Raw genomic sequence first — 27362 nt, 5'->3', positions numbered from 1 at the left:
TATTACACCGCTAAGAAAAACTAAAAAAAACTGTTTCTGCCTCAATTTTTCATTACACTGAAAAGGGATTCTTTCTTTTCTATGGAACAAATAAGAATATTATTATTTTTTTTTTAATTTTATTTAATCAATTATTCTGTATATAACTTACATTTTCATCTTAATACTATCTATTTTTTCAACCGGGAAGATTGTCTTTGGTTGCTAACACCAGAAGATTTTCGTTTCTTTGTATTATTAAGAACAAAGCATGATGTATTTTCTTGGTTTTCATGTGCATCTGAGAATTCACTAGCGAAAATGCTTCGTTCGTCTTTTGGTATAAATGAATGTTTTTTTTTTCTTCCAGGAATTGGAACAAGGTTAAAAAATCTTTCCTGAAGAAATTTTTCAGCCTCTGAATAGTCAATTTTAGTTGAATAGATAAATTCCCAATCTTTTTAAATTGGTCTTTCACCTTTTGTGACGCAGCCCAGTCGAAAAATTGTTTGGCGTTATTAATTTCTGCTGACTTTCTAATACTAGCATTCGCTTAATGTTGCCACCGATACCATCACAAGGACCTTTTCCATGTGAGGTTGGAATGCTTATACATTAACCAACGTTGTTTCGTAAGAGCAGAATCGATCCCTCCAGGGTCATCGATTTAATCCGGAACTATATATTAGAAAGAAAATAAGAAAAAACTCCGATAAGAAAAATTAAATACATAAAACACCGAACCTAATTCAAAACTCGCGTCATATTAAATAGTTAAAAATACGGAGATACGGAGGAAAGCCTTGCAAGCGTAACGAGCTGCTTGTTATTTCGTTAACTGGACCGGGAAGCACGGCTCATCCTATTGTTGCCATTTTGGTACAGCTGTTGTATTTTAGTATTGCTATTGTACAAAGTAATATGGAACAAACTCACCGGATCATCAAACAAGCTATGGGCTGTTGAAGCAAATCGTTCCAATTCCAGTCGGGTTTTACGGTTTATCCGCAGCTTGGCGCCGGAAGCAAACATTCGAGCTCCAGGCTTCACGACTTTTAACTTTCACGATGAATACCCCGGTAGATTTTGATACCTTGATTTCTGCCACTATCCCGGAATTACACTAGATAGATTTTTCTGTCTAGCACATAGTTCACAAATTATAAAACAAAATCTCCCGACAATAAAAAATGCTGTCATAAAACGAAAACACGTCCACTCGCGAGCAAAGCCTTCTTCGATCTCCCACCATCATCAATATCTCTGTGATTGTGTAAGAGAATTATGGTTTAATGGTTGGTATCCACTTCGTAAGTACTGTGCAAAAGGATAGGACAAGTAATGGTCAAGAAATACTTCAGCTGTTCAAATTACTTGAGCTGTATCCAGTTGACAAGTAGAGCTGATTTCGTAACATTGGAAACGCCTGCTGTACAAATCAAATGGAGCTGTCACTATTCCGTACGGAAAAATGTGCCGCTCAATTATTCCGCAAGTAACAGTGACACTTCGCTCATTCTGGATCAGCTGTCAAAAATACTTTGGTAATTAGCAACAAATTTTACTTGACCGCTCTACTTAGGATGTGGATACTAGGTTTAAGGCTGGTTTGCTACTGACAAGAAAAGGAATCGCCTATCTCGATGCGTGGAAAATTTCTTCCAAGAAATGGTCAAGAAAATCAAAATTTTTTGATCTTTGTACGCAGTTGAGAAGAAATGTCACTTCAAAGGGGGCTCTCTGTAGGAAATTTCTTGACCCATTTAGTCAAGAAATTTCTTTACTTTTCGTAACAGCATACTTAGCTCTATGGACAAAAGGTCGAAAGAAAAAACGTCAAAAGGACATACCGGTTGCCTGTGTTGGTAGCAAAGCTCAAAGCTTTGAGCCAACCCCTTTTCCAGTAGAGAAACTAGGCAAAATACAGGACGCTTCGATGCTTACTGACTTTAAAATGGCTTGCTCAATTTTCACCACCTAATTTTAAAATTTCAATCTTGTCGCTCCCTTGCGACGCCTATTCATTTCCATCATTTGCTTCTATAGACTCCCTTTAGCTTTGAGTTTAGCGGTCATGCGACTCATAAAACAAAATAAAATAAAACAATCACGGTCGATACCTTCTCCTTTGTTGAGTATGATATCTACTCAATTGCAACAGCTATATCGGTCAAAAATTTCAGGTATGATCTATAAACATTAGCTTGAACTGACGGAGAAAGATAGAGAAAAGAAATAAATAATGAGCTGGTGGGGAATCGACTGTATGGTTGTAATCAATTATGCTTTTCGGCTACGCAGTCTTAATTTTTCAACGGCTTATTTATTTGCCCGACGTTTCGACACGGGAATTGACACAATTCCCGTGTCGAAACGTCGGGCAAATAAATAAGCCGTTGAAAAATTAAGACTGCGTAGCCGAAAAGCATAATTGAAATAAAAAATAATGGATAACACGAGCTATGGTAGTTAACAGTTGAAAAATGTTCTGTGTGGTATATGATGCATAATGAGTAACCTTTCTTTAGCGTGTCTGTCGTACTACTTCTTATCATGACAATATGGATCTATACACGGGTTCATTATTTGACGTTTTAGCGGTGCCGTGTTATTTGATGTGACCATGGAAACCAGTGAATTCGACACCACTCAAACATCAAATTAGTGAACTCGTACATCGGTCCACACGGATGAACTCACATTCATCTATCGTGTAACGCTTATGTCACTCGTGAGGGGCAATCATCGACCGACGAGCAGTAGGCCACGGCTCTCCAACTTTCCCTCATCGGACGACACACAAGACGGACGTTTTTGCATAGCGCGGCTCCAGGCAACTTATTGTGGAAAACTATGGACCAATGCACGAGTTCATTATTGGACGTTTGAGCGGAGCCATATTATCTATGTGACCATGGCAACCAGTGAATTCGGCACCGCTCAAACGTCAAATTAGTGAACTCGTGCATCGGTCCATAGCCCGCAGATGTTCAGCTTTGAATTAGATGCTAAACAGTACGGTTGTAACAGTTAAGTTATTAAGGGTATTCACTTAACATCGTAAAACGCTGCGTAGATCACGGTTATTTGATTATATTTAATCTTTCACAAAATTGTGTAAACTGCACATGAAACACTTCCAGCTGTCAAAAATCAACACATAATCGATTAAAGAATGCGTTTGTCGTCGTAACAACTATTATGAGAAGATAAATAAACATTCAAATAAGGGATGGTACACAAATTATGTCACGCTAAATTTCGACTTTTTTGACCCCCTCCCCCCCCTTTGTCACGTTTTTTGTATGAGTCCTTCAAAAATTTTGTAAGGCTTGTCACGCTTGACTTGACCCCCTCCCCCCCTTGGAGCGTGACGTAATTTGGGCATGGCCCCTAAATGATAACTCAAAAGTCCGCGAATTCTTCCGAAACAGAAAAAAATATATTAAATTTGGTCAAAATGGGATTACAGATCTAGGAAATGGGCCAATTAAACAATTAATGGAAGCGTTTGGATAACATCTGTTCTAACCATCTAACCAAGAAATGGTTCTCCAAACTAGGGTAATTTGCCCATTATTGCGGTATTCCCTATTATTGCGGTATGAGAACTAAACCCTCATTATTAATCGAAAACTCTATTTTCTATGGATATTATTGATGATGATGAAAGCTTATAGTTTTCCCAATCTGTACCAGATGAATGCTTTAAAAATTAAACGATTTTGATCGTTGGAAGAACAGTTTTAAATGATGCATCAGGAAAAGCCTATATTTTTAACCAGTCTCTCTATCTACGGGCGGGTTTTCATAAGCTTAAACTTTTAAGTTTAGAACCAAAACAATTATATGTAGCGGGTATATCAGTTCAGTATGGATGTAGTTACATGACAGATATTGAATTTTGAATAAAAGTTCTATATGTTTGAGAAAAAGCATGTACCGCAATAATAGGACAATGAAAATAGCTTTATGCCTATTATTGCGGTATCTGTAAATCTCGTTCAGAAATTCGATATATCTATAGTCATTTTTAATGGTAATTGCTGGAAACATTAATTATATTATTGGGATACTAACTAGGGACATAATTTTGAGTTATTAACACATTTATTTAGTCAAACAAAAGGTTTATGTTTATTTTTACCCTGTAGTTCCTTTTATTTACAAATATTCTGCAAATAAACGCAATGTTTTAACGTAAACTGACTGAAAATCGGAATAATGCCAAAAATACGTTGAACAACTAGGGTATAAGATGATCAAAAGGAAGCAATCCTTTAAAATTGTGTTGCTAGTGGGAAATATTTTCAAAAGCATCAAAATTGTAGGTTATACTAAATTCAACAAATTCATTAATTATATAGCGACTAGTGGTCTCAGATGGAAGAACCTTGTCTATTCACTTTAACATAGTCCACCTACAACGAAAGAGGAGACGAAACGGGCAGAAAATCATTCGATACTGTTGATTTGTTTTCGAATCGTGACATAAAGTAATGAATTAGTTTTCCTCATAGACAGGTCCAAAGTCACACAAACTGACAGTACCGTGCAGTGTCATTACCATGGAGGAAGCATAATTTCAATGCTCGAACATTGTGTGGTATTGAATGTATATTGAATGTAATAAAATCTATGATTTTTGGTATACCGCAATAATAGGACGGCACTACCGCAATAATAGGACAAAATACCGCAATAATAGGACAGAGGAAGAGCTTTAGATTTATGTCAAAAATATATATGTATGATTCCAAAAATTACTTTTTTACTTCACTATACTCCAGATAAAGGATAGTTTTAACACTTAACATTGCAAAATACCATAATATTTAGATTTTGGACACTGCAATACGATTTTAATTTTAACACCGTGCTTAAGTCCTCCATAATAGGACGGATACCCTAGGTACCTAGTTTCTACTAATGTTCCATTACGATTCTCATGATGGAAGTTTACTCATCTTTGTTGTACGGACCATGAGTGGATCTGGTAATGGATTGGTGTACTGAAGCTACCTGAAAATATTTTTAACGGAATGTCCAATAATAACGTATTATCATTGAACATTGCAAGTTAATGGCATCACATGATAGGGGAACTGTGGGTAAAATGAACAGGTTTGTGTTATACGGTAATTATGCTTTAACCCTCTAATACCCAAATTTTTATTTTCGATTTAAGTATTATTTTTCGTTATCTAAAATCGTTCTAAATACGTTTTGGGCATTTATTTATTTTTATTCGCAAATTTTTAAATTTTGGTTTTTGATTTTTATAATTTTTATTTTTGAACATCCATAGTACGATTTTTTTTATATTACACGTTAAATGAAGCCCAGGCATTTGTAGGTTATATAAGAATGCAATTTTTCAAACAATTTCTAAAAATACAAAAAAGTTTCAAAAGTCATAAAAAATTTTCCTTATATGCGTGTTATGAGTCAAGGTATAAGCCAAAAATAAAATCATTTTGATTTCCGAGCTACGAAAAAATACACAAAATTCCAAAGTGTACCCCGTCTAAAGGCGGGGTTGGGTATTAGAGGGTTAAATCTATGTAAAGCATATCACCATCCTTAATCCTTAGACTAAGAAACTATTTCGACAACTCTAGCGCGATCTAGAACTGTCAAAAGCTGGAAGAGTAAACAAAAACAAAGTACGCCTCTCCGTTTTCTCATAAGATGTAAATTTCCACTCGTGGAATTTGAGTTTTTATGTCAAAAATCATCAAAAATCTTTTGAACTGCGAGGAACATCATATCTTTAAGGTATTTATGATAAGTAGACGGAAATTGAAAGTATTTTTATCTTCTAAATTCTTAGAACAAATGATTTGATTATGTTGATTCTTTGGGGGTAAAATGAACCACTCGAGATGGGTGTAATATGAACACCATGGTAGGGCGAATACTACGGGATTTTATTTCAGATGCCGAGAGTTTTCCAGAGAAAATAAAAAGACGGACCTCGACAGCCATCCAAATGATCGCAGCTAAACGTTCCATCGATTCCGGAATGTCTTGAGATATGCATTGATCATGTACCAGATGCCGTTCAATTCAAATAGTGTTCATTTTACCCCCACTGCATGTTCATTTTACCCCCAACATTACTGCCCATAAAAGCATAACTGTCCCATATGAATTTTCGAACCAACCAATATCTATGTTTTGATATATACTTTACTATGCATATGAACATTAACACACTTTGTTTGAAAATGTTGTGGAAAAATATGAAGTTGGTGCAGTCCCATATTGAAAAATAAAGGCATAACAATCTCTATATGAACTTCTGACTATAATAGCAACTGCAAAACGTGAATTGTGTTCAAGTTTATATATTTTGCTAATCAATATAAGCAAAATGAGTTACCTGTGTGATTGTGTGAAATGAATATTGCATGTAGAAATGTACTAGAAAATTATAAACATTTTTATGAGAAGAAAAAACTCAAACTTTGAGCGCGATTTTCTCAATGCCTAATAATTCAATATGGGACAGTTATGCCTTTATGGGTAGATTACCCCCAGTATATGTTCATTTTACCCCCAAGTATACAGTCAGTGACATAAGTTAGTAACCAAATGCTGTTTTTCCATACAAAATGCCCAAGTTTGGGATGCTGTATCTCAGCTTCTGGAAGTCCGAATTGGCTGAAATTTGGATGACGAACTACAAATAACTTGAAATTTCGTCTGTAAGGGAATTATTACATTGCAGTGATTTTACATAGAGTTTCAGAGGGTTGTTCAAAGACAAAAGTAAGTAACCGAGAGACTTTTTGATTTAATTCGAAAACGGTAAGTTGTGGGTGGTTGGTCTGTTCTACAAAGTTGTTCAATTTCAGAAGTCACACAAAAAGAGTAGAATCAGCAGCAGTAGTAGAAACGACACTTGAGCACGATCTGGGCCGGTGCGAAAATATTGATCTTGAACAGCAAAGGGTTCCGATCCTTCTCAAACAGCTTACGCGCAATGACCTGATATTCCATCAACACTTCTTAAGGCGAAGTAGGCCGTCATTGAAATTTGTACGCGTCGTTGATGATTGTTGCTAATTCATCTCACGATTTAGAATCAAAGAAAATCAGTTGGTTTTGCACTGATATAGTTGAAAAAGTATCAGCATACTTTATGCATGTTAGCGCGTACAGTGATACTTTTTCAAGTCAATTTGAACTATCAAGACTGAGTTTTATCACTTTGAAATACAAGCTGAAAAGTCATCATTGTTGCCAAAACGAATGACGGGCTACTTAGCCTTAAGCTCTAATATTGAGTGCGCGTCCTGAAGGATTTGCAATAGTTTATGGGTACCGCGAATAAAAATGTACAAAATCTTTTAAAATATGAACCGAGTTCAAACAATAACAATAAAATTCTTGAAACGTTTTTGGTTGGGTAACTTGATTATAAATTCGTCAATGATCAGTCAAGAAAGGAAGTATTTCATTTTAAATATTTCTTTTGCCAATATTACACATAACCTTAGTTACGCAGCTTTAAGTGAATACCCCTATTGTGATTCGGCTAGAGAAAAGATGGACGATCCCTACAATCAGTATCTTGATTTGCAATTCGCGAAGGTGGCAAAGCTAGAAGAATACGATTGGCAGGGCATTTAGCAAGAATGCTGGATAGTAATTCTGCAAACATAGTGTTCACGAGCTAGGAGTGTTTCAGGTGATTAATCAATAACAATTTTACCCTATACTACGGCGTTCGGAGTACATTCGATTCCGTTTTAGCACGGATTTTTTTACAAGGTCGGAACGCGGCTATACCTGTCAGGATACGGTGTGCAGAGCATATCGGTAGAATACCTGACATTAGCCTTGCTAAGATGATGTTTCAGATTTAGTTGGTACAAGAAGATGAGGAACATAACCAACATAGGACGCCACCGTTGATGGAGGAGCAAGGCGGGTGCCAACGTTCTCGAAATAAATATATAACAAGGTTGCTCTCGTATTCCTAATATTTTGGCAAGGTTTCTTTTATTAATTTTGCAATAAAATTCAATCTGATAATCAGAAAATATTTCACATTATATTTTTCCTTGTAAGGCATACGAATATTATGTAATCCTTTTGCCACTGCCTTCTGCAATTTTCAGCCTCTATCAATCGCAACTGACAAGGACCTGTGGAAAGGGGAAGACATTCCAATTCCACATACCTACCAGTAAAGCAGAGCTCTCTACATAGAGACTAACACGTTAGTCGCCTATTTCCACCCGCCATCATCAGCCATCGAAAACTACGACAAGGACAACGACGACGACGATAACGAAACCGGCGGCAATGAAATGATCCCCAAAGCAAGAATCGCAAAAACATTCCGGGGGATTTATGTTTGTCTCGCAGGAGATTAAATTCCTTCAGTCAGCTACTTGGCTAACCTTACCACCGTCTTCCCAGAGAATGGATAAAGGCCAGGATAGGTTCTCCTAGGACGACTAGTTATAGCCAAGCATCACACCAAGCCATACCGTACACATGTCTCCGTGCTAGTGTTTAAGATACGGCTAGTTGGAGGCAGCAACTAACGATATCCATCGGAACTGCCCACTTACTACGGGCGTGATATTTCCCGGGAAGTGGACGGTCATTTATTTTGCCTTAATTAATTGCTTCCAATCACATTGTGAGACGAAATTGCCGCGCTTGTCACTATGAGGCGTTGCTGTGCTGGTTGAGATATGGGAGATTGGATTTTCTTTTTTGAATTGTATGAGACGTCGACAATGCTCGAAGAGGACCTGCGAGTGCTAAGAGCTATTGAACGACATGTACTTAGGACGATCTTTGGCGGAGTAGGTGAGAACGGTGTGTTGAGGAGAAGATTGAACCACGAGCTCGCGCAACTCTACGGTGTACCCAGTATCCAGAAATTCGACAGAGCTAGAAGGGTACGATGGGCGGGGCATGTTGTGAGAATGCCATACAACATTGCCGGTACAAAACGAAGAAGAGCGTAGCCATGGATCGAGTTTATTGGGTTAGCATTGTGATGCAAGTCATGTCTCGAAGGACGTAGAGCCATCAAAAACAAAATTTAAGCTAATGTTTACCATACATAAAAAGCCGCGGTCTATCGTCATGTCTGCCATGCTTCACAAGCAAGGTAGCAAGCAAGCTTGCATACAAGTTGAAGACGGGTGGTATACATGTAGGCGAAAGTTAATACATATGGAAGGGATCAAAAGTAATAAGAAAAATCACGAGTAAAGCACTCATTACAGAAATATTGTGCCATGGCGTTCACATATCAACTCGTTTGAAAATAATGGTAAATGATGCTTTGGCCACTATAATTTAAATTTACAATGCAACAACATGGCATACATTAGCAACAAGCCACGCAGAGAGAATTCAAACTTGTGAACACATCTCATCGAATGACCATAGACAGACACAGGCACTCGAAAGTTATGCCGTTTTCCAAATTTTGCTGATTTTCCAAGCGGACAACAAACGGCACTCAGTAAATTCTTTTGCATCGGTTTATATTCCACCACTTTATGGGATCAGTAAATTTATCGTCCTTTTAACGACGGGTTTGGAGCGAAAAGTTTCCCTCTGTATGATGGTCACTTCGGTTGAAGAACTTCGCATCCGTGAGCGGCTATTGCGTGTACTGCCCGGAGGCTGAATCTACAGTAGGGCGGTTCAAAATTCAAAAAAGTTTGAAAATTCAATCTTCTATATCTTACTTACCACACTTATGTTTGAAATAGAGCACTAAAAATTTTCAGCGTTTTCCTTGGTGGTCTAAACACGAAGCAGGTCTACATAAACTGACACTTATATTGAGCTGTTCGGTAATCTACATAGACATTACTATTGCGAAAAAAAGTTCTAAACGCAATAGTTATTGAAAACAGCATTTGTTTCACATTTGGAATCACCCTAATCTAAAGTCTTTCTAAGAGTATGTATTCAGTCGGCGGCAGTTAAAAAATTTATGATGGTCTTCGGTCTCAAAAAATGCACTCCGCTTTCGGGTGGTGGAAGTTACTTCAGGTCCGGTTTTCTTCGTTGTATGGTCGCTGGTGATGGCGAAAATGGAACCATTCCCGGAAGAGAGCAATAATGATAAATTTAATTTTAAGGCTAATATATTTTGGGTTTCCTTCGAGGACCTTTTTTTTTCTCTCGCTTGCCATGGGAAAGTTTGTCATACAAAGAAGATACATTCGCTGTGGAGACTTTTTTCTGATGATATGCAGATTGCCGACTGACTGGAAGAATGGTTGATAGCACTCAAAAGGGTATAAGATATAAAGGACGAAAATCCTTGAAATTAGTTACACTCAAAGCTCTTTTTATCAATTCTGGTGTTCTAAATTTCTTGGGAAATCTGAAATGTTGCAATTGTGTATAACTATTTTCAAGAATCTCCACTTGAGATTCTTCAAAATCTCCACAGGATATTCTTGACAATCTCCACGAGATGTTCTCCAGAATCCATAGAAGAGATTCTTTCAAATCTCTAAAACAAATTCGTCAGAATCTGTAAGAAAAATTTTAAACAATCTCCATGAGAGTTTTTCTTAAATCTCTACGAAAGAATCTCCACAATCTCTATGAGCGATAATTCAGAATTTCTAAGACAGATTCTCCAGAATATTTAAATTGGAGCGGATCTCCAAAATGTCTAAAAAAGATTATTCACAATATCTATGCGAGATTCTCCAGAATCTTTAAGAGAGATTCTCCAGAAATTCAGGAGAGATTGAGCATTTTCCAGAATCTCTGCCAGAAATTCTCCAAAATCTCTACAAGACATTCTCTAAAATCTCCAAGAGACAAACTCCAGTATCTCTAAGAGAGATTCTCAAGAATCTCAACGGGTGGTTTTAAAGAATCTATACGAGAAGAGATTCGGAATTTCTACGCAAGATTCTGCAGATACTCTTTGAGAGATGCTCCAGAATCTCTACGGGAGATTTGTCAGGATTCTTACGAGAGATTCAATAGAATCACTACAAGAGGTTCTCTAGAATCACTTCAAGAGAATCTCCAGAAACTCTGCAAGAGATACTCCAGAATCTCTGCAAGAGATTCTTCAGAATCTTTGCAAGAGATTCTGCAAAATCTCCACTAGAGATTCTCCAGAATCTCCACTAGAGATTCTCCAGAATCTCCACTAGAGATTCTCCAGAATCTACACTAGAGATTCTCCAGAATCTCCACTAGAGATTCTCCAGAATCTCCACTAGAGATTCTCCAGAATCTCTACAAAAGATTCTCCAGAAACTCTACAAGAGATTCTCCAGAAACTCTACAAGAGATTCTCCAGAAACTGTACAAGAGATTCTCCAGAAACTCTACAAGAGATTCTCCAGAATCTCTACAAGAGATTCTCCAGAATCACTGAGAGAGATTCTCCAGAATCTCTGTGAGAAATTCTCCAGAATCTCCGAGATAAATTCTCCAGAATCTCTGAGAGAGATTCTCCGGAATCTCTGAGAGAAATTCTCCAGATTCTCTGAGAAAGATTCTCCAGAATCTCTGAGAAAGATTCTCCAGAATCTCCGAGAAAGATTCTCCAGAATCTCCGAGAAAGATTCTCCAGAATCTCTGAGAGAAATTCTCCAGAATCTCTGAGAAAGATTCTCAAGAATCTCCGAGAAAGATTCTCCAGAATCTCTGAGAGAGATTATCCAGAATCTCTGAGAGAGATTCTCCGGAATCTCTGAGAGAGATTCTCCGGAATCTCTGAGAGAGATTCTCCGGAATCTCTGAGAGAGATTCTCCGGAATCTCTGAGAGAGATTCTCCGGAATCTCTGAGAGAGATTCTCCGGAATCTCTGAGAGAGATTCTCCGGAATCTCTGAGAGAGATTCTCCGGAATCTCTGAGAGAGATTCTCCGGAATCTCTGAGAGAGATTCTCCGGAATCTCTGAGAGAGATTCTCCAGAATCTCTGAGAGAGATTCTCCAGAATCTCTGAGAGAGATTCTCCAGAATCTCTGAGAGAGATTCTCCAGAATCTCTGAGAGAGATTCTCCAGAATCTCTGAGAGAGATTCTCCAGAATCTCTGAGAGAGATTCTCCAGAATCTCTGAGAGAGATTCTCCAGAATCTCTGAGAGAGATTCTCCAGAATCTCTGAGAGAGATTCTCCAGAATCTCTGAGAGAGATTCTCCAGAATCTCTGAGAGAGATTCTCCAGAATCTCTGAGAGAGATTCTCCAGAATCTCTGAGAGAGATTTTCCAGAATCTCTGAGAGAGATTCTCCAGAATCTCTGAGAGAGATTCTCCAGAATCTCTGAGAGAGATTCTCCAGAATCTCTGAGAGAGATTCTCCAGAATCTCTGAGAGAGATTCTCCAGAATCTCTGAGAGAGATTCTCCAGAATCTCTGAGAGAGATTCTCCAGAATCTCTGAGAGAGATTCTCCAGAATCTCTAAGAGAGATTCTCCAGAATCTCTGAGAGAGATTCTCCAGAACCCATAAATGAGATTCTTTCGAATATATAAAACAGATTTGATAGAAAAAAAAAGAGATTCTGCAGAATCTTAAAGAGAGATTTTCCAGAATCTCAAAAAGAGATTTTCCAGAACCTCTAAGAGAGATTCTCCAGAATTTCTAAGAGAGATTCTCCAGAATTTCTAAGAGAGATTCTCTTGAATCTGTAAGAAAGATTCCCCTGAATCTCTAATAGAGATTCTCCAGAATTTCTACGAGAGATTCTCCAGAATCTATAAGAGATTCTCCAGAACCTCTAAGAGACATTCTCCAGAACCTCTAAGAGAGATTCTTCAGACAAAGATACTCAAAAAACCCTACCTTTACAATCTTTACGAGATATGTTCCAGAATATCTACGAGAGATCATCCAGAGTCTTAACGAGAGATTCTGCAGAATATCTACGAAAGATTCTTCAGAATCTCTGAGAGACATACTGCAGAATCTCTAAGAGATTTTCTTAGAACCTCTACGAGATATTCTCCAGAATCTCTACAAGAGATTCTCTATAATCTCTATTAGAGATTCTCCAACATATCTACAAGAGATTCTTCGGAATCTTCACGACAGATTTTCTAGAACCTTTACGAGAGATTCTCCAGAATCTCTACGAGAGATCATCCCGCCCTATGCGAGAGATTCTCCATAATCTCTACAAAAGATTCTCAAATAAACCCTACGAGAGATTCTCCACAATCTTTACGAGAGATGCTCCAGAATTTCTAAGAGAAATTCTCTAGAATCTCTACGAGAGATTCACCACATTCTTTAAGAGAGATTCTCCACAATTTCTACGAATATCAAAAATCTGTACGAGATTGTCCACAATCTTGAGAAGAGATTCTCTACAATCTTTACGATAGATTCTCCACAATCTCTAGGGATATTCGCCTTATGTTAAATGGCTCAAAACTTCGCACATTAATGAAATGTTCGTGTATTCCGTATGGCGTATTCAAAATAAGTGAGCATTTTTGCTGTTCAACGATTGGAGAATTACCCAACGAGAAATTTTCGACAATCTCTTCAAGAGATTCTCCATAACCTCTGCAAGTAATTTTCCGGAATCATTACAATAGATTCTCCAGAATCTTCACGACACAAACTCTAGAACCTCTCAGAGAGATTCTCCAGAATCTCCGAGAGATATTCTCCAGGATCTCTGAGAGGGATCTTCCAGAATCTCTGAAAGAGATTCTCTTGAATCTCTAAAAAAGAATCTCCAGAATTTCTGAAAGAAATTCTCTAGAATCTCTGAGAGAAATTCTCCAGAATCTCTTAGAGAAATTCACCGGAATCTCTGAGAGAGATTGTCCAGAATCTCTGTGAGAGATTGTCCAGAAACTCTACGAGAGATTCTCCGAAATCTCTACGAGAGATTCTCCGAAATCTCTACGAGAGATTCTCCAGAATCGCTAAGAGAGATTCTCCGGAATTTCTACGAGAGATTCTCCAGAATCTGTTAGAGATTTTTTTTTGAATCTTCAAGCGAGATTCTCCAGAATCTCGAAAAGAGATTCTCCAGAATCTCGTAGAGAGATTCTCCAGAATTTCTGTGAGAGATTCTCCGTAATCTCTACGAGAGATTCTCCGGAATCTCTACGAGAGATTCTTCAGAATCTCTAAGAGAAATTTTCCAGAATCTCTATGAGAAATTGAAATATTCTTTGCTTCTGCATAACACTCAGCCAACTAGTGCAGTGCTCAAAAAGCATCCTCTTCCAACTTGTCGCCCAAAAATGCGCCGTAAAATTGTCAAACATTACGCCACGTAGAGGACACGTGCTCCAGCACACCGATCTGACGTGAATTCAAAACAAATAATCCTTTTGGTTTCGAAACTTTCCATGCCCCCGGGGAACCGTAATTGCCCTCCCATGGGTTGAGTCGGGTCGAATGCAAAGAAGTTTGCAAAATACAGCTACGATATTATAACCACAACGTTGCCGTTGGGGAGTGAACCCGATCAGAATGGTATAACAGCAGACTCATAATTTGTTATTTATCAAATTTTTTACAAGGGTAGTTAATATTACAGAAAACAAAATTTTATAATTTAATATCAACCTATGTCTTTATTATGTCTAATTTTATTTAAATCTTGATTAAGCATTATGACACGTAATAATTGTGATATCATTACACGTTGTTTGGTTCAAACAAATATTTCAACACCATACCAGCTCAAATCTATAAGGCCATCTACAGCAGAGTTACAAATTGTATGTCAGTGTACATATTTTTGAAGTTCGTCAAACGATTCGTAGCCTAATGATGTTGCTCTAACACATTCTGTTATGAATCCTGTTTGAAATACATCACTGTTCGTTATTATTTTGATATACCTTTCATTTCGGGAAGAGTGATTTTCACAAACGGTACCACCTAGTTAGAATTTATCGTTGAAACATTTTTTACAAAAAGTTTTGCGTTATGTGAACACTTATCCAACTGTTTTGAAACGATATCGCCAAAATTTCTCGCGAAATCATTTGCACTTCTGTTTTTGAACCCCGTTTTCGCTCATCTTGAAGTCCTTATCGTCGTCTCAAAATACCGGCTGCCTCCTGCTGCCACAGCTGGAAGCTGGTCTTATCCTGATAAGGAAGGACGAAAACGAGACAGCGCTTACGCTTATGATGATAACGATGACGACGACGATGATACCTGAGCAAGTTTCGGTTGAGAGCTTGAACGGGGTCTGCATCCGACCGTCTGAAAGGAGGTGGAGCACAGTCGAAAACGTAAACACTTTTCAAGGGATTAGCGGGGTTTTGCTGCTACTGCTGATGTCGCGGATGAATTTTTCGGAAGGATGCAGATAGGCGACAACGTGGGAAAACACCAGCCAGACGGTGAAGGAGATTGTTTCCGGTTGTCGCAAATTTTGTCACTATTATGTTCTGGTGCGATAAGTGAGACGTGCTTTCTAGGAACGAAATTGAAATTTTCAATAAGGATGAAAATTACTATATATATTTTGATAAACGCAATTATACTGTATTCTTTTTAAAAATTTATAGGAAAAATTTCCAATGGTTATTTTTAAGTATTTTTTAAGACAACACATAACCATTGCAAAAATTTTGAAAGATTCCTCGAATAAATTTGAGGAAACCTTTAGGGAGAGAATCTCTGGGAAAGCTTCTTCCAGAAATACACGAAGAGATTTTCTCGAATCTCGAGGAGGGATTCTCTCGAATCTCGAGGAGAGATTCTCTCGAATCTCGAGGAGAGATTCTCTCGAATCTCGAGGAGAGATTCTCTCGAATCTCGAGGAGATTCTCGAATCGGGAGAGATTCTCTCGAATCTCGAGGAGAGATTCTCTCGAATCTCGAGGAGAGATTCTCTCGAATCTCGAGGAGAGATTCTCTCGAATCTCGAGGAGAGATTCTCTCGAATCTCGAGGAGAGATTCTCTCGAATCTCGAGGAGAGATTCTCTCGAATCTCGAGGAGAGATTCTCTCGAATCTCGAGGAGAGATTCTCTCGAATCTCGAGGAGAGATTCTCTCGAATCTCGAGGAGAGATTCTCTCGAATCTCGAGGAGAGATTCTCTCGAATCTCGAGGAGAGATTCTCTCGAATCTCGAGGAGAGATTCTCTCGAATCTCGAGGAGAGATTATCTCGAATCTCGAGGATAGATTCTCTCGAATCTCGAGGAGAGATTCTCTCGAATCTCGAGGAGAGATTCTCTCGAATCTCGAGGAGAGATTCTCTCGAATCTCTAGGAGAGATTCTCTCGAATCTCGAGAAGGGATTCTCTCGAATCTCGAGAAGGGATTCTCTCGAATCTCGAGAAGGGATTCTCTCGAATCTCGAGAAGGGATTCTCTCGAATCTCGAGAAGGGATTCTCTCGAATCTCGAGAAGGGATTCTCTCGAATCTCGAGAAGGGATTCTCTCGAATCTCGAGAAGGGATTCTCTCGAATCTCGAGAAGGGATTCTCTCTAATCTCGAGAAGGGATTCTCTCTAATCTCGAGAAGGGATTCTCTCGAATCTCGAGAAGGGATTCTCTCGAATCTCGAGAAGGGATTCTCTCGAATCTCGAGGAGAGATTCTCTCGAATCTCGAGAAGAGATTCTCTCGAATCTCGAGGAGAGATTCTCTCGAATCTCGAGGAGAGATTCTCTCGAATCTCGAGGAGAGATTCTCTCGAATCTCGAGGAGAGATTCTCTCGAATCTCGAGGAGAGATTCTCTCGAATCTCGAGGAGAGATTCTCTCGAATCTCGAGGAGAGATTCTCTCGAATCTCGAGGAGAGATTCTCTCGAATCTCGAGGAGAGATTCTCTCGAATCTCGAGGAGAGATTCTCTCGAATCTCGAGGAGAGATTCTCTCGAATCTCGAGGAGAGATTCTCTCGAATCTCGAGGAGAGATTCTCTCGAACCTCGAGGAGAGATTCTCACGAATCTCGAGGAGAGATTCACATGAATCTCGAGGAGAGATTCTCACGAAACTCGAGAAGAGATTCTCACGAATCTCGAGGAGAGATTCTCACGAATCTCGAGGAGAGATTCTCACGAATCTCGAGGAGAGATTCTCACGAATCTCGAGGAGAGATTCTCACGAATCTCGAGGAGAGATTCTCACGAATCTCGAGGAGAGATTCTCACGAATCTCGAGGAGAGATTCTCACGAATCTCGAGGAGAGATTCTCACGAATCTCGAGGAGAGATTCTCTCGAATCTCGAGGAGAGATTCTCTCGAATCTCGAGGAGAGATTCTCTCGAATCTCGAGGAGAGATTCACTCGAATCTCGAGGAGAGATTCTCTCGAATCTCGAGGAGAGATTCTCTCGAATCTCGAGGAGAGATTCTCTCGAATCTCGAGGAGAGATTCTCTCGAATCTCGAGGAGGGATTCTCTCGAATTTTAAAACGTCGTTCTTTGGAGAGATTTTAAATATTTGGAACAGATGAAATTCTTTATTATCATAAAAATGATTCAGAAGGAACAGTCCTTCATTAGAACATTCTATGGAAATACTGAAATATCGATTCCCTTACGTCATGACCTCACTCCAGAGTCGCAAAGAGGCCATCGTACCTTTATCTTTGAAATTATTTTTACTCTGCCACTATTTCCGCGTTCCTCGGCTATACCATTATTGTCTCTGGGAGCGTGTGTTTCCATGAAGGCGGAAGTCATTTTCCTGCGAGATGGTGGCATCCGAGCGCTGATGAAATTCCGCAAGTCGTCCTGGCTCTTACTCCACTCCTGGATATGAACCCTACGAGAGATGGGCATTCCACGCAACTAAAGAGGATAAAAATAACCGCCGCTTACGGTAAAAAAAGGCTCCCGAAGGTCCTTGGCTTGGATAAAAGGCTATTATTCTTGTTCTGAAGAAAAGCGTGAATTTCAATTTAATAGGCAATATAATTTCTCATTTCGTGGTAATGTTGATATCATCTTGATATTACAGTTTGCATTACTACAGGCGATTTGCGATTTTTATCCAATTTTTAACATCCTGCTCTTCGTTTGTTAAATCATATCTCACCACAAGTGATTTCATCCGACTTTTTATGATCGGTATCATCTAAAGCGGCTTTTGTTTTTCCTTTTCCATTTTCTCACTTATCACATCGCAACGGCTGCACTGTATTTAGTCAGCCGACTGACTGTTGGCCATGCACTATGGGCCAGAAATAAAAATTTCGCGACAAAAGTCCAAAAACTTTTTTTCAATAAAATGAATCATTGAGATGAATTTCTTATTAATGAGAACATGTGTGATTGTATACCAACTATCTTATTTGATTAATTACACTATTTCATTGCACTTTATGGGGCTCAATATTGTCTAAACTGTAAAACTTGAATTTCATCCTATCTTAAGAAAATTTGGTTTAAGGGGAAAATGGCTAGAAAAATTATTGTGAGCACATTTTTGGAAAGCAAATTAAGTGCATTTTACATGTCTGGTATAAAAATAAAGTTCATTTTAAATTTTAGCATGGATTTTACAATGAACCAGTAATATTCACTATATTTTTACTATTTCACCTTGAAAGTTAAGGTATTCCACCGTATTCGGCTTGCAACCAGTATGAGGTGGAAGCCTAGACTCCAGTCTTTCATGTGCTACCAAAAGTTTTTGCATATATTTGCGGATGACCGAGATACATCGGTTTAAGTACATGCGATAATTTAGTCGATTTTTTAACCCCATATTTTTAACTTCGATGCTGTTCATACAATCACAAATTAGATAAGTTTGGTTGGTATAAAATAACTAAAGCAATCATAATCCACTACTTTTGAGCAAGTTTCCGTTTATAAGCTAGGTGACATCCAGAAATCTGGGTTGAGTCGGTTGAAAAATAACAAAAATTAATAATTTTGCTAATTTTTTCCGAGGCCATGATTTGTACGATATGATAAGACCACAACTGAGGAATCTGTTTGAGGTTCGCGATATGGTGACTAATGCTTATTTTCTGGACAACATCCATGTAAAAATAACAGCTCGAAGATTTATTTAAAAAAAAACAGATTTTTGAAGAAATATGAAACGGCTGAGATTGATATGTGTCTATGGTTTTTTGTTCAAATCGAAGTGGCTTCAATTTAATATATATTTTTTTTCTATCTTTATTAACGAGATTTTTAGCCCTGGGCTAGTTCATCTCGGGACCAACGGTTTTACTTCCCTTCCGAAGGAAGTCGTCACTGAAATCTTTAGTGACTATCTCGGGGATGGGATTCGATCCCAGGTCCTCGGCGTGAGAGGCGTATGTTCTAACCACTACACCAGGTCCGCCCCCTCAATTTAATATAGACATTTAGTAGAAATTTTCTGAAAAATATCAAACTCTGTTGGTTATTTTTCAACCAGGATTAAATCATTGGTATAAAATTTTACAAAATTTATAAAAAAATAAGTAGAAACATCGAAAATTTGCCCGTTTCTAAGTTTGATGGTTCACATAGAGTGAATTGATTTTCCCTTATAGATTATAAAATAATTAGGCAACCTCCTGTACTATCTTCCTAAACTACGTTGAAATATCAAAAAAATACAGTATAAACGATTGAAAGACAATAAAAATAAAAAAGACAGCACCAAATGGCCAGGTCAATGGCCATCAACGAAGAACGTCAAAAAAAAAATCGTTTGAATCCTTTTAAATTGCTGCCAGAAATTTAAGCGACTATTTAAGCGTAATGTTGTCGGGAGAATGTTACTAGTTTAATCAGATGAACTATTCATTTGTACATAAAACAATCATCTTATTTCGGCGATAAGAAATGAAGTTTTTTAATTCTACTTGATTTCATTCAATTTAAAATCAATTTAATACGAGATCTGGACAGCAATTCACGTTTCTTATATAAGAACTTACTCCACGTAATCATATAATGGATTTCATAAGCTTGGGTTAACCAGATGTTCTGATGTTTTAACATATCAAGTTAGGCCTCCATTACAGCTAAAACATATCTGACAATAATGTTTCTAAAGTGTTTTTGATTGAAACGCTTCAAACAATTTGAAGTGTCACATTTAAAACAGCATATCATATACAAATATGTGATTCATATTATCTTGTTCCATTTTGGACCATATCTATATAACTTTCTGATGATTGTAAGGTTTTTCCATAGGTAATGCACAGTAACAATATTGCGTTATAAAATTTTAATAGTGTATTAAATGCAAATGTACGGTGAAAGACCAATAAATACATCAAATAAACAGTTGCCAATGCATTCCAAACAACTATGATAACTATGATCACATTTTGCATGCAATTTTTAACTTTTCTGAGAAACTTAAAAGTGTATCTTCAAAATACTTTAAATGTTTGAAACATGTATTTGAAAATGTACTATATATTTTGTAAAATGATATATGAGCGAATTTGAATTAATAATGCCTTAATTAACATATTTTCCCCTAATACTCTCAATCCTCATAAATATTCTCAATTCAATTCAAAATGCATCTAAGTCATTCCAAACATGACATTTTCATGCTTCCTCAAGTTTGTTTTGCTTTTAGGTTCATTTTTGTTCATTTTGAAGGTGTTTGGAATTTTGTCGCGAAATTTTGTTTTCTGGCCCATAGTGCCATGGTTAGATAAGCGGGAGCAGCTCTATCGCGAATCAAGCCTCCGCCCGGTGTACTCCCAGGGTTCCGCCTGATGGCAAATAAAATCACGTAATATATGTTTATTTTTAATTAAAACAGCGACATTAACGACAGCACAGTTCCACTTGCTCTCTCAGGACGGGAGGAAGCCAAGACAAATGCATCCGGCTGCAGAAGACTGTCGGATAAACACACATACGAGAGGATGTAGCTTGAATTTTACGAGGCCGGAGAAGCCTCTCTCGATTTAAGTGGGTCTTTCTGAAGATTATAGCTCTACTTAAACTTGTAGCAGCCGGCAAATTATGTAGGGGTTTGAGGAATACACGGCCCACACCTGAAACAGAAAATCCAGGCGAAAAGCGCGAATAATTTTTGCGCCCATATGTATACCATGTTTCCGAAATCAGTGAGGCTGAAAAAATGATCACATTCCTTAATAGTCGGAACACATCCCCAGCAGAAACATGAGAATTGTGGCACGATCCGCCGATGAATATCAAATTATTGCTTGCTTTAATCGTGATATTATTAGCCCGGTCTACGAGCGCTGTGGTCTCACGGTGCTCCCCAGACCATTTTTGTAAAAAAATCTCTATTTAGTCTTAATTTAGAAAAGTCTTGAAAGACTTTCCCGATAGTGTAACAAGTAACAATTTAAATGTTATCTGGTTTTCGATGTTATTTATTCAGGTGTTATAAGATGTGCATTCAGTCATAAAGGATTGAAAGAAGCAATGAATAGAACTTAATAGTATAAAGCCACTTTCAAATGCTTTGTGGATACCACGAAGTTATTTTTTGTTAGGTCTTATTTGCCGGCAATGTTTGTTGATAATTATTTATGTTTGGAGGAAGAACTGTAGTGTTTAATAAAACCTATTCTTACATCCTCCACGAATTGTGGGTATTCAGCTTTATGGAGGTAATCAGTGATCATGGAGAGCTTTAGCATTGCAATGCATTTTCACGTAAGGGCAAACAACTTAGATCTATTATATATTTAGTGAAACGCCTATCTAAGGTTATCCCAGTACTCCTTTAAATTTGGGACTTCAAATCTACACGCATAACCATTCTGACGTTAATGAATAAGTTTTACAACTTAACTGGCTCAAAAAATATGTCCTATCATGATTGGTGACACTTATATAAAAGCGTCTTTGCATGAAGACCTTCGTATCTACACGCGTAAGCAGAGATCTTTCGAAGGATTATGAATAAGATTCATACCCAAGCAGGCTCAAGCATACGTATTTTATCAAGTTTGGAGTCCGACGACTTTCTGAAGGCCTATACTCGTCATTAAGCTTAATGCTTGGCAGATCATGTTTAGATGAGTCTTTATAGGTAATGATCTTATTCATAAATTTACGGAAGATCGCTGGTATTATTTGCAGATCTGAAGGTCGACACTTGAAGGTATACTTAGATACCTTGAACTGCCATTGAGCTCAAAACATGACAGAGCATGGTTTGATGAGGCTATATGCATATAAAAGTAATTCATATTTCAACATGAACCAATGGTTACTTTTGTAGACCGAAGGCCTTGGAGCTCTTGGATATTCTCAGACAATCATTGAGTCAAAACTTGACAAAACCTGTTTTGATGAGCGTATATGGGTATACATCTTTTTTTATAAATCTATGAAAAATCCCTGGTTATGTTTGTTGGATCTGAAGGCCTGTACTCGAAAGAATACTTGTTTTTACCTTAAACAGTATTGTGCTCAAAACTTGACAACATGTTTGCATGAGCCTGAATGAGTAAATACCATATTTGTAAAAAAAACAGCGGTAAGTTCATACTTTTTCCTATTTGTCTTTGCTTCAGAGGTGTCACGGTTACTCCAAGTTACTCACTAAGTAACTAGCTCCTCAAAGTAAACAAGGCAAAATCTTAAAAAAAAAAAAATGATTGATTGATGAAAACATCACAGCAGGATAGTAGCATTTCATCCGAAAGAATGATTATTTTCACTTCGTGTTTTTTTTCGCTCACATGTATACGCCGGTGCGTTGTCAAAACTCTCATGTATTGAAAACAGCACCTCTTCGATTTAGGCATTATAAAAATATCTGAAAAGTCATAGAATGAAAATTGCGCCCAATGATTCAGACATCATGAAAAACTCTTGCACCACCTTCTTGAAAGTTAACATCATCCAATACACAGTGTATCCGTATCATTCTGGAAAATGGTTGGAGAATTTGTTCCACCAAATTCTGAATAATGTAAAATTATAAAATGAGAATTTACGCCTTTGTGATGAAGGAAAAATGAAAAAAGCGTATGTGTAACGTATTGCGCCCCATATCTTCATATTTTTTCGGGTAATTAGGCAGTTTTCCGGGGTTTCCCTAAGGGTTGGGCTTAAACTAGTGCATGGAAATCGTGCCTCTGTCAACTATGAAAAAAAAAATGATTTGTTCAACTTACACGAAATACCTATAGGAATAATGTAATGTAAATGGCGCCTTTCTGATGTTTCCGTCAACCTCCAAAATGAGTAAAATCATGTAATGAATGTTGTGCCTGTTTGATCAAGGTTTATGAAAATTTTTCCGCCTACAACCTCTAAGATTATTATTTTTTCATTCACTACTCAACAGGGTTCTTTCCAAATTTAAAAACTGAGCCCCTAAGGTCAAATGATAATTTTTTTTTCATTGACTGCTCAAACCGTCATTGTAATTAAAGGAAATGAGTAATATCTGTAATGAAAATTGCGCTCCCATGGTACAAAAACTATGACAAGCTTTCATGGCACTTCCAATTATTGAGCTCTAATATATAATAAAAATTACGTACTAGTGATTGAGGAGGTTTGACCATTTTTCCGCCCACCTCTCATTATGGAGTAAGTAATATCATATCATAACATTTGCGCCCCTGATTAAAAGTGTGCTCTTATGATAAAATATTAATAAATGGAATTGTTCGCTCCCCACCCTAATTGAAATCTATCATGTTATGACAAGTGCGCCACTTTGGTTCAGTAACTATGAAAAAAATCTTCAACTACTCAAAATTACCTAATGAATCATCACCAATCCCAACCACTACTCAACAGGTCACTTTAGACTAATGAGAATTGCGCCCCTTTTATGCAGGAGTAATGACAATTTTTCCGTCCATCTCATCATTGTAAAATATCATCTCATGGGAACTGCGCTCCTATGCTTTAGGAATTATGGCAGTTTTTCTCATTTACCACTCAAACATAATCTTCTATTATATAAAATTTCGCCCTAATTATACAGAATTATGTTAAACAAATATTCAGCTTCCTTTTATAGAATACTATCTTGACATAATTGCGCCCGTATAATCCATGAGGTGTGACAATTTGGTTCGTCCATCTCCACTCATTAAGTTAAACTATCTCATGAAAATAACGCCTATTTGATTTAGGAATTAAAACCCTTTTCCGCCAACTTCCCTTTTCAGATGTTAATCATGTAACAGAAATTACTACTCAAATTTCTTCGCCCACCTGCCGAATGAACAATATAACACCATGAAAATTGCGCCTCATCAATGTCACAGCGTAACAAAAAAGACATTTTTGAGTGTCTCAAGAATAAAATTATGTGTCTCTAGTAGATTTGGGATTGCTGAATCTGATGCCGTTCACAGAAACACGTTCCAGCACGTCACAATTTTTAACTACAGATCGCTAAAGTTGTATAAAACACAGGTTTCATTGAGGTTCACCTCAAATTTAAACAATGATTTATCAAAAAATATTATTACCTAATCTATCAAGCATGCAAAATAGGACTTTAACTTTCATTTAAGATATAGTTTGATTGAAATTGCATGATCAAATTGAGGTTAATCGATTTTTTCAACATGCTTGCAATCTCCATACGAAATTCTTCGTTTCTCTTATATGGCAAAATACAATACTTTTCTAAACCAACAAAAAATAATTTTTGAGCATCGGAAGTATTATGAGCTTTATTGATGAGTATTGTTATACACATGAAATTTGAGTTCTGAGGCAAATTAAGCAAATGAATTGCCATACAAGCTGAAAAACTTGCATGCAAGTTGGCTGAAATAGTCAAATTTTACATTTTAAACAGACAATATCTCAAAAACTAGACGTGCTATGATATTTCTGTAAATGAAAATGGATTCAGCAACCCTTAATTAAGTTAAAAGCGGTAATTTTGTGCTTGAGACAAAATCGTGTTCCGCAGTGTATGTGTCGCAAAAAGCGCTTTCACGGAAAAAAATGTCTTCAAAGAATATTAAAATCGAAAGAGAATTTCTTCTTCTTTCTGGAATTACGTCCCCACTGGGACAGAGCCTGCTTCTCAGCTTAGTGTTCTTATGAGCACTTCCACAGTTATTAACTGAGAGCTTACATTTTTGCATGCGTATATCGTGTGGCAGGTACGAAGATACTCTATGCCCTGGGAAGTCGAGAAAATTTCCAACCCGAAAAGATCCTCGACCGGTGGGATTCGAACCCACGACCCTCAGCTTGGTCTTGCTGAATAGCTGCGCGTTTACCGCTACGGCTATATGGGCCCGCAAGAGAATTTATTAAAAGCATAAAGCAGCTTAAAACCAATTCTTGGGTTCAACAAAATAGATAAATATAATATGATTTGAAAATAGTTTCACGATTTCAATAATACCTACACTTCAACGGTTTTTGTGACTTTATAAAACTGTAAACCGCAATTTTTTTCTATCTGATTATTATCAGAATTGGTGGCACAATTGGTCTAACGCAAATGCTCAAAATGAGAATAAATTATACACGGTTCAAAGATAAAATAGAATATTTATAAATCATTTGGTATTACAAGTGTAGAGTTAAATAAACACAAAATGGCTTTGCAAAATATTAACCTAACTATAACTTTTGAAAATCTAGCAACTTTTTGTAAACATTTATCACATTCATTATTTTTAAATTTCTAGGATCCAGCTGTAAAAATTTTAGTATTAGATTGTGGAATTTACGGCTACGCAGTCTTGAAATGATTAAAACGAGTTATATTTCAACCCAACGTTTCGACACGGGAATTGTGTCTTCTTCAGGGGAGACACAATCCCCGTGTCGAAACGTTGGGTTGAAATAAAACTCGTTTTAATCATTTCAAGACTGCGTAGCCGTAAATTCCACAATTAAAATATATAGTCGATTGCTCCACAAAATTTAGTACTAGACTGTTCGTGCATTTTTTTATCGTGAGTATTGGTTTCAAGCATTCCGTGAGCAAAAGCGAGACAGCACAAACACAGGGGTAGCAGTAAAAGTCAATATAACAATAGAATTACACAGTACAACACTTGCTGGAACTAATAACTGTTACATTTTCAAATTCTTGAGAATTGGGCGCTACATAGTGAAATATAAAAATGAATGAATAGAATTGAAGATTGTAGATAATCAAACCAAGTCGCAAGAGGAGAGATCTTTGATCAATCGTAAGAAGGATATTTCAATAATTTAAGTATATTTCGCATACAGATAAACAACATATGTTTCAAATGAAGTAATAATATTTTTTGCGTTCGAAATCAATCGGTAATGGACGAAGGGCGCTCATAGGGCATAATTCGTAAAAATAACTGGATTAATAATGTCCATACTTATAAAACTATGAAAGGCCACTAACAGGTTAAAATCGAAGTTTGAACAATCAGTTTGAATCGCAAGAGGAAAGCTTCCATGAGTCATGTCAAAAAGTGAAAAATGAATTTATAAATATTTTTTTTATTCACAAATAAGCGCTCCACAGTGGGACGAAATCAAAAAAAGTGGGACATGTGTGTTTGTGCTGAAACTATTGGTTTTAGCGTTTCGACATGTTCTACAAAGTTTCACCATTTATTGAGTACTTAATTTAGACACTGAAAAAAATTTCACTTGAAGTGATATACACTGAGAAAAAAAATTAACTTTTTTATTTATTGTCAAAATTGAAAACTGTCTAAGGAGGTATTGTAGGCGACATCATTTCATGAAAGTTTGTCGAAGACGGAAAAGCTCTATCTCCTACACTGACGAAGTTAGGGGGTAAAAATGATGGGTACCCCCTTAAAACTCATATTTTCTCCATAACTTCTAAATTTGAATTTCTACATTTTTACAATGTCTAGAATATTTAAGGTGCTGTAAAAATACACATTTTTGCCAAAGACACTAAAGCGCTAGCTCTTCACGTTGAAGATTTACGAACGATTTTCTGAATTTTTCACATCAAATTTAAGTGTGCATATCTTGTAAAGTTGCAAGTAGTAGCAGCTAATTTTATCATCATGCTGTTCCTCAACCTATACCGTTTGAATATATGTACGAATAATTGCGGGGTCAAGCGGGGCTCATCGCGGTTTGTTTAATTGAAAATTGTATTTCCTATAAATAAATGTATGTTTTCTAAATTCTAATTATTTTTTTTTCTATCTGTTAATTTTTTTTTATGTTCCGTTATTATATTTCACTCTTGGCCATTTTACGAAAGGCAAATTTATAATGTTTACTGTTCAAGTTTCAATTTGACATGGCTGTAGAGGAAAAGTTGTTGTTTCCGTGATAATTACTGGATTTTTTCAAGTGTATCGAATGCTATCATCAATCATCATCATCAATCATCAATCAAAAGTGCAATTCAATTATTTTTTATAACTAAGATTGTAGTATATACAATCAAATTGTACAGTTGAATCAGTTGAACAGTTGATTATAATCTTATAGCGGTATTTAGCACTTTGATACACTTATAAAAATGCTGTCAGATACACGGAAAAATAAACATTACTTAA

General features: G+C 37.0%; 1 protein-coding gene across 1 annotated transcript in view; it reads left to right on the top strand.

Annotated features, from left to right (window-relative positions):
• LOC5569480 (neuronal acetylcholine receptor subunit alpha-7) overlaps positions 1-27362 on the top strand; it is a 716979-nt gene that overhangs the window by 67673 nt on the left and 621944 nt on the right. The window lies entirely within an intron of this gene.

This window comes from Aedes aegypti, chromosome 1 (genome assembly GCF_002204515.2).
Source record: "Aedes aegypti strain LVP_AGWG chromosome 1, AaegL5.0 Primary Assembly, whole genome shotgun sequence".
Classification (NCBI taxonomy): Eukaryota; Metazoa; Arthropoda; class Insecta; order Diptera; family Culicidae; genus Aedes; species Aedes aegypti.
This window is presented reverse-complemented; position numbering and strand designations above follow the sequence as displayed.